The sequence below is a fragment of the Schistocerca piceifrons genome, chromosome 10 (genome assembly GCF_021461385.2).
Source record: "Schistocerca piceifrons isolate TAMUIC-IGC-003096 chromosome 10, iqSchPice1.1, whole genome shotgun sequence".
NCBI classification, from domain to species: domain Eukaryota; kingdom Metazoa; phylum Arthropoda; class Insecta; order Orthoptera; family Acrididae; genus Schistocerca; species Schistocerca piceifrons.
In genome coordinates this window covers 34,093,706-34,103,036 of record NC_060147.1, presented here as the reverse complement: position 1 = coordinate 34,103,036, position 9,331 = coordinate 34,093,706, and the positions used below count along the sequence as shown (strand labels likewise).

The window sequence follows — 9,331 nt, the reverse complement described above, 5'->3', positions numbered from 1 at the left end:
GATCGATCACGGCATTGAATGTGAAGTACTACTTGCCACTGCTAATTGTTACTGAAATCGCAGTCAGATTTTGTAAAGTTCTAATTGTGATATCTGTGACTTCTCAATCACTGTGATTTGTAAAAGATACGCGATTTCCTGCCCACTACAATGATGTGTGTGTTAGGCTTCCCCTTCGTATTCTTCTTCTTCTTCTGCTTCTTCTTCTTCAGTTGACTCGATGTTTAACGCCAGTATTTGCACATTCATAGACATTATTACAGGCAAACGGAAACAAATAATGTCTGTGAGAAAGGGGGGGCTATGTTATATCTTCGAGTGAAGATCTTTGGAAAAGCAAATATTGGTGTACCAGTACCACTGTACTTCGTGGGATTGTTGATTTTTGTTATCGAATCTCTCAAACTCACAGTTTCTGTGATCATGACGTGATTGAGCGAACGGTGCTTGATTGGTATTCTTTTTGTCGTGAGGTTTGTTCTGAATATATTAAACGATTTATTGAAGCAAAATAGCCATTATAATTATCCATTAGATTACAATCTTTTGAGAGTGAATTAAGAGGATGTATTGAGTGTCTGCATAATTCTTAGTAGTAGATTACGTTCAGTGCAGGTATTATAACAGATTATCATTTGAACCATTTATTGCGTAGTCTAATTGATCTGGTCCTCGTGTTGCATATTTCTACATGGTATATCTCACAAGACTGTCCACATAGTGTACACTTGCAAAGGTTTGACGGTTCGTGGTATGTTGTATTTGCACAAATTTCATGGTGGAATCCGTGTACTGCGAGTCTTGTAAGTACGTGTCTCATCTCAAAATTTGCTGCTGTCAAATTGCGGTCGATCATGGCTCCGGATTCAGAGAATTCCGTTGGTACTAACTCTCTTTTCTTGAGTAGTGAACTTAGTAGGTTCTCCGATGCTGATGTGTTGGGAAGTAAGAACCTTGTCCTTAGATCCTCTATGAGGAAAGATTCTCGGCCGAGAAGGTAGACTAATCTTGATCTTGAGGTTTTTGCTACCCCTAATGCTCTTTTGATATAGGTTGCTTTTACTCTTCTCAATGTTTCTAAGTTCTTTTCATTTAGGTGTATCCATATGATTTCTATCCGATAAGCCAGTATCGGTATTCTTTTTGATTTGAAGAGTGCCATAGCTGTGTCTAGATTTAGTGTTCTGATGGAACTTATTTCGTTTATCGATCTGATGGCTTGTGTCGCTTTCTCTGTTGTGTGTTTAGTGAAGCACTTTGCGGACGGCTGGAGTGTTATCCCTAGATATTTGTAATCTTTTGTGATAGATATTTGTTTTACTTGTAGTGCAATTCTTTGGGATTTTTCCGCCTGGTCTGAATACCATCATTTCCGTCTTGTCGGTGTTGATTACGAAGTTGTGTTTTGTGCACCATTTATCCACGTCTTCTATAGTCTCCTGTAGTTTCTTTAAGTTTTTTGAGCCTATCACAATGTCGTCTGCATAGGCGTATGCTTAGACATCTTTGCCTTGAGCGATTTCCATAATGTTGTTTGCTGTCAGAATGAACAGAAGTGGCCTTGGTGGGTCTCCTTGGAGTACTCCGTTTGTTTGCCTGATTGGTTCAGACAGGTCGAGGTTGTCGGAGATCCTTATCTCGTTCCAGTCATTTATGGAGTTCATGATCCTCGTCCAGACACTGTTTCTTCCCAGGGTTTCGTCGAGCATCCTTTTTACTAATGATTGATCAAGGAGGTCAAAGGCCTTTGTTAATTCTATGGATACAGCATAATATTTTTGCTTCTTATCGATGGTTTCCCATATGTTTTTTAAAAGCAGCTCCACTGCTGTGATGGTGGATTTTTTTCCCTGAAGCCGAATTGAGATTCTGGGAGGTGGTCTTCCAAAGTGTCTTATCCTTCCTGTGATTAGTTTTGTGAATACCTTGAAAATGTTGTTTTCCAAGGCTATTCCTCTGTGTTTGTTTGTGTCCTTTGGGTCGCCCTTCCATCACCCTTAGTATTGATTTTCTCCACTGGCCTGGGATTTTTGCTGTTTCAATGCATTTGTTTTAAAGTTTTGTCCAGATTGGTGCTAGCAGATGGGCTGTGTCTTTAAGGTATTCATTGTAAAGCATGTCCGGTCCCACTGCTTTCTTCCTTTTTGTTGATTCAGTGATGTTTCGGACCTCATTTGGAGTGAGTGGGGACCAGGCTGGCATCTCTTGCGGTGTGAGCTCTTGACTTGCAACCTGTATTCCTTCTCTACCATCTTTGTTCAGAATGTCTTGGAAATGTCTCGTCCATTCTTCCATGCTTATATAGTATTTGTGCCTGCTTTCGAGGGCAGATTGCAGTGAATGGCTCTCTCCTGGCTTCTTCAGCTAGTCTTCTTCCCTGTATGCCATTCTCTTCTCCCTTGTTAGTGTTTTGTAGGATCTTCTTTTCTCAGTGTATGTTTGTAGTAGTGAGTGATTATTTGTGTCCAGTTTTAGTCGGTGTAAAGCTTGGAGTACTTCTTTTCTTTGCTGATAACATTCTTGATCGAACCATGGTTTAGCTCTTCTCACTTTCCTGGGAGTAGTTGCTTGTTTTAAGAGTTTCTCCAGTTCAAGCCCTGCTGCCTCTACATTTGAGTTGTCGATTAAGGACTCAATTTGTTCTATCTGGTCGTGGTATTCTTCCACTTTCCTTGGATCCAGTCTCCTCAGGAGTGGTCTCTTCTCTTGGTTCTCTCTTAACTTCCAATCACTTTGTATGGCTATGTTCATCGGGATGTGTTCTCTTATAGGCGTGTGGTTTGCATTCCAAAGTGGGTTTATGTCCCCTTTTATGTTTGCTCTTATGAGGGCGATATCAATAGCACTTTTGTCATTATGGCAGAAGTACGTAGGCACATTTGTGTCGTTTAGCAGGATGAGGCCTCCTCCTTGTAGTGATTTGATTACTAATTTTGTTTTGTGATTCTGGACATCCAACTGACAGTTTAGATCCCCTGCGATAAGTGAAGGTATGTCTTTCTTGCTCCGTCTTATATGTTGGCCCAGTTCATCAATTACGTCTATGGCCGATTCGCTTGGCTGGAAGTAGGTTGCTAGTATTGTGATGTGTTTTACTTCTATTAGAATGGAGTGATTTAGTTCTGTTGTCGCTATATTTGGTGTTATCCACAGTTTCAGTAGCACTGTTATTCCCCCTTGAGGTCACCCCTTTCTCCTTGCTTTACCAGCATATTTATGCTATAGAATTTCGGGTGTTGCCAATGCTCTGTGAGAAAAGTTTCTGTGAATATTGCTACGTCATAACCTTCGAGAAAGTCTGTTGGAGCTATGCATGCTGCGTTTTTCAATCCTTCTACATTCCATAACATTATCTTCATGTTTTTTTCTCCCTTCGTTTTCTCCTGGTTTTGTCGTCTCCGGGTACATCTGGTTTTGACACTCTAGTACCGGTGTGCTTCTCAGATTGTCTGCTATGTTGTGGCATTGCTGATGTTGGTTATCTTTGTGTTGAAACTTGTTCTACGTGTGGCATCTTCCTTGTTTCTCCTCTGTGAACTGAGGTATTAAATTCCCTTGCATATTTCTTTCTCCTTGCATTTGTGCCTTCAGAATGGCGAGGTGTGCTCCTGTCGAAATATTGGTGGTGGTCAACGACTTCACCCGGCAGCAAACCTGCAAGTTATTAGGACATTCAATTCGCCGGGAAAAGTTAACGTCTCACAATAAGCAACTCTTAATTTATCCGATATTTACAGCTATTTGGCTGTGACATCAATTTGACACGTCAAGGATGTCATATAATTGCTGTGATTTGTGAATTGTGGTTTATTAGTCTCATAACGTACATAATCTAAATCATTTGATTTAGGTACAGGAGACACGTCATAATTTTGGTAAAGTTTTACCATATACATACAACACCTGATGTTAACAAATGGTACCTTAACAATAATACAATAGAAAAAATACACATACAATAAAAAACTAACAATTAATTACAACAACTGATTTTAACAAATGGTATAATAATAATAATACAGTTTTGTTACACATACAATAAGACTAACAATTAATTACCCCTTGCTCAAATTATCATGTCATCCTCTATGAATTCTTCTACTGAATAGTAGCATTTATTCCACAGAATCTGCTGTAGCCTTATTTTTAGACTCTCTGGCTTCATATTGAATATATTTTTGCCCATTAGCTTGTTATATATTGTCATCCCCATATACTGTGGAGTTGGTGCATATAATTTCAAATGGTGTGTGGGTAACATAAAATTATTTTTATTTCTTGTGTTGTACGTGTGGTTAAAATGATTTTCCTCAAATAATTTTTGTCTGCTGTGTACAAAGACTATAATTTCATAAATGTCTATGGAGGGAACTGTAAGGATTTGCAGGATCCGAAATAATGGGCGACAAGATTCTCTTTGTTGTGCACTACACATGTATCTTATAATTTTCTTTTGCAGTTTCAGTATTAGAGATACACTACTTGAATTTCCCCAAAAAATGATACCATACCTAATGACAGATTCAAAATAACTATGATATGCTATTTTTCGTGTACTCATGTCAGTAGAATTTGCTAGTATTTGCATTGCAAATGGAAAGCTGCTTAGTTTATTTGATAGGAACTCAATATGTGTACTCCATTTAAGTTGTACTCAAGTACAGACATAATCTTGACGGTGTTTACCAACGGTTGATATAGGCCTAGCTCTGCCAGTAGTTTATACAAGAATATAGTGTAGTGTAAGGACAAAGGCTTGTTCAGTGATGCCATGTTTCAGAATCATCTCCAATGGAAGGCGTTCGGAAGACTTCATCTGTGAACGTGGCTCCCTGTCAGACGTTGGGGACAGCACCGTGATGACGCTGGTAGTAGGTGACACGTGTCTGGTGACGCACTGGGCGATGCTGAAGTTGTGTTCCAGCTTGACGCACTGGAGAGCAAGCAGCAGCCAACAGACAACTCCCGATGTGGAGGCCCCAGTGCTGCACCAGCTGCTGTCGTACATCTATACACTCCAGCCACCCCCCTCTCCCCCACCGCCAAGCACAGTTTCCCAGCTATTGGTTGCTGCCGATAAGTATGGTGTGTCAGTCCCGAAGGAAGGGTGTGAGAGACAGATGGCGATGGTGACTGCAGCAGCCACAGATGTTGTAGCGGTTATGCAATCCTCCCACATAAAGGCCCGTTTAGTTTGAGATGGGTATAATGCCTAAATGGCTGCCATCTGATCCTCCAACAAGAACCAGGTAAGCATGAGACATATCACTCGTCTGTATTGCTCAGTGCTATGTGTGTTTATTTCTAAGTCTACAGTGTTTGCCACTGAACTGTTCTGTGCCAAGTGATGTAATTTTGAAAATGTTGCCACATGATGATCAGATTCTCTGTGAATTTTTGCGTACGTTCACAATGAATGTTGGTAAAGTTTTACTTTTGTCCATATTATATTTGCAGAGATATTCATTTGTTTGACTGTATGCTGTAGCTATCAGCAGTTTTTGGCAACTTTGAGACATACCTCCAGCAATATTTTCTTAATAAAAAACTAGGTTATCTTGTACAAGTTTTGGGGGTTAACCGAAGCATCCGATTCCACCCGTCGGCTTTGACCCGTGACATAAGGCTGTTGTGGTGTGTGACGTCATGGTAGCGCAGAGTTCAGTTTGTGAGAGTGGCGTATTTGTGGGTGTTGTTTTGATATGATTGGTGCTGCTCTCTGGTGGGGTTTTTGTGTGTTAGGTGATGTTTTTGGTTTAGTTTGCGTGTATACCGTGTTTATAGGTGGTGTATTGTTGTGGTTGGTGGTTCTCCCTGGTGGTGTGTTTATGGTTAGCATATTATGTGGCGTATGGGGTTCATTTGCGTGGTAGCATTTCAGTGGTGAATGTGCTTTCAGCAGAATATTTTTCAGTGTCAACAATTTTGATTTTGTTATGTTGACGTTATTGTAGTTTTTTCTGTTCGTCATGTGAATTTTGGTAAATCGCTTTGTACGTGTCTTTGGTAGGTGTGGATATGACTGACAAGGTCAACAGTTTTCGATTGTCGGCGATAATGGGGGACAATGCGTTGTATCTAATAAAATTTCTTTAGCTTTTCGGCCTGTTGGCTGGAGTGGTGAAGTGTTCAGTGTGTCTTGAAGAAATGAGGCTTACTAAAGTTCCGGTGTCTTGGATCAGGGATGGCTATATGTGAAGATGTCGTAAGAATGTCAGGTCAAGAGAAGTGTTCGATTCTAATTTTGAATTTGTAGGGTTTTTTTATTTATTTTTATATATATATTATGATTAAGTGCGGTGGTGAAAGTTTTGAGACTTAGTGTTGTATCGGTAGCTGCTGTTGACCTATATAGGTCAAAGGAAGTGTTTGATTCCAGTCGATATTGTTTTTAGTTAATTTTGGGAAGGTTGTGGTCATTTTATTTTATTGTTTCTGTCGTTTGGTTTAGTGGCATGTGTTTATTTTTGGTTTGTCCCCACCCAAAAAACCCCAGTTTCCCTTGCTTGTCCCATTAGTTTCATTATATTTATGGAGGAATATGTATTTCATGGTTTTTTTATCTATTTCTGTGTTTGTTGTCATGTTTATGTTATGATGTCATAGTCGCGATATGGGAGTTGTTGTGAAGTCATTTCCGCCATATTGGTGACATCATTGGCCAAAGCAGACGGGTGGAATCAGACGTTTCTGTTAATCCAATTTTGGTGCTCTTAAGCAAAATAATAATAAAATAGACTACAGTACATCAGAACTTACATTTTTGTGTGTTAGCATGTTTGACAGTACCATGTAACCCAAATGAAGATACTTAACCAGTGTTATAGTGCTGTGATGGGGTAATGAATTTCATATCATTTCCTTTTACATTTATTGATGATATAAATTAAAAAATTGCTTAGAGGAGTGACAGTTAATAATTTTTGTTTTACATTCTTACATACTTAACATAACATAGAGTAACTGAAAGTGTTGTTGTTGTTGTTGTGGTCTTCAGTCCTGAGACTGGTTTGATGCAGCTCTCCACACTACTCTATACTGTGCAAGCTTCATCATCTCCCAGTACCTACTGCAACCTACATACTTCTGAAACTGCTTAGTGTATTCACTCTTGGTCTCCCTCTAAGATTTTTACCCTCCACGCTGCCTTCCAAAACTAAATTTGTGCTCCCTTGATGCCTCAGAACATGTCCTACCAACCGGTCCCTCCTTCTTGTCAAGTTGTGCCACAAACTCCTCTTCTCCCCAGTTCTATTCAATACCTCCTCATTAGTTATGTGATCTACCCATCTAATCTTCAGCATTCTTCTGTAGCACCACATTTCGAAAGCTTCTGTTCTCTTGTCTAAACTATTTATCGTCCACATTTCACTTCCATACATGGCTACACCCCATACAAATCTTTCAGAAACGACTTCCTGGCACTTAAATCTATACTCGATGTTAACAAATTTCTCTTCTTCAGAAACGCTTTCCTTGACATTGCCAGTCTATATTTTGTATCCTCTCTACTTCGACCATCATCAGTTATTTTGCTCCCCAAATAGCAAAACTCCTTTACTACTTTAAGTGTCTCGTTTCCTAATCTAATTCCCTCAGCATCACCCGACTTAATTTGACTACATTCCATTATCCTCGTTTTGCTTTTGTTGATGTTCATCTTATACCCTCCTTGTAAGACACTGTCCATTCTGTTCAACTGCTCTTCCAAGTCTTTTGCTGACTCTGACAGAATTACGATGTCATCGGCGAACCTCGAAGTTTTTATTTCTTCTCCATGGATTTTAATACCTACTCCAAATTTTTGTTTTGTTTCTTTTACTGCTTGCTCAATATACAGATTGAATAACATCAGGGAGAGGCTACAACCCTGTCTCACTCCCTTCCCAACCGCTGCTTTCCTTTCATGCCCCTCGACTCTTATAACTGACATCTGGTTTCTGTACAAATTGTAAATAGCCTTTCGCTCCCTGTATTTTACCCTTGCCACCTTTAGAATTTGAAAGAGAGTATTCCAGTCAACATTGTCAAAAGCTTTCTCTAACTCTACAAATACTAGAAACGTAGGTTTGCCTTTCCTTAATCTTTCTTCTAAGATAAGTCGTAGGGTCACTAGTGCCTCGCATATTCCAATATTTCTACGGAATCCAAACTGATCTTCCCAGAGGTCGGCTTCGACGAGTTTTTCCATTCGTCTGTAAAGAATTCGCGTTAGTATTTTGCAGCTGTGACTTATTAAACTGATAGTTCGGTAATTTTCACATTTGTCAACACCTGCTTTCTTTGGGATTGGAATTACTATATTCTTCTTGAAGTCTGAGGGTATTTCGCCTGTTTCATACATCTTGCTCACCAGATGGTAGAGTTTTGTCAGGACTGGCTCTCCCAAGGCCGTCAGTAGTTCCAATGGGATGTTGTCTACTCCCGGGGCCTTGTTTCGACTCAGGTTTTTCAGTGCTCTGTCAAACTCTCCACGCAGTATCGTATCTTTCATTTCATCTTCATCTACATCCTCTTCCATTTCCACAATACTGAAAATATTTGTTGCAATTTACTGCTTGTATTGACATATGTCTGATTTATAGTTGTTGAGAATTGTAACAGAGTAATATCGTAGTTATAATAAAGGGAAACATTCCACGTAGGAAAAATATATCTAAAAACAAAGATGATGTGACTTAACAAATGAAAGTGCTGGCAGGTCGACAGACACACAAACAAACACAAACATACACACAAAATTCAAGCTTTCGCAACAAACTGTTGCCTCATCAGGAAAGAGGGAAGGAGAGGGAAAGACGGAAGGATGTGGGTTTTAAGGGAGAGGGTAAGTAGTCATTCCAATCCCGGGAGCGGAAAGACTTACCTTAGGGGGGAAAAAGGAAAAAAGGATGGGTATACACTCGCGCACACACACACATATCCATCCACCCATATACCATGGTATATGTGTGGATGGGATATGTGTGTGTGTGCGCGAGTGTATACCCATCCTTTTTTCCCCCCTAAGGTAAGTCTTTCCGCTCCCGGGATTGGAATGACTCCTTACCCTCTCCCTTAACACCCACATCCTTTCGTCTTTCCCTCTCCTTCCCTCTTTCCTGATGAAGCAACCGTTTGTTGCGAAAGCTTGAATTTTGTGTGTATGTTTGCGTTTGTTTGTGTGTCTATCGACATGCCAGCGATTTTGTTTGGTAAGTCACATCATCTTTGTTTTTAGATAATATCGTAGTTAGTTATACATACAAATTAAGCGAAACATCCTATTGCAAAGTGACAGGAGAGAGCGAGAAACCAGGCTACGTGGAATAATAGGATGTATTTGTTTGAG

At 39.9% G+C, this 9,331-nt stretch overlaps 1 long non-coding RNA gene across 1 annotated transcript in view; it reads left to right on the top strand.

Annotated features, from left to right (window-relative positions):
* The first annotated feature begins 336 nt into the window (after window positions 1-336).
* The window catches only part of LOC124719091, a 43,166-nt gene continuing 34,171 nt past the window's right edge, over window positions 337-9,331 (top strand). The window contains exons 1-2 of the long non-coding RNA XR_007005983.1: window positions 337-473; window positions 4,781-5,249. This is a non-coding gene — a long non-coding RNA (uncharacterized LOC124719091). The remainder of the gene's footprint in view (window positions 474-4,780; window positions 5,250-9,331) is intronic.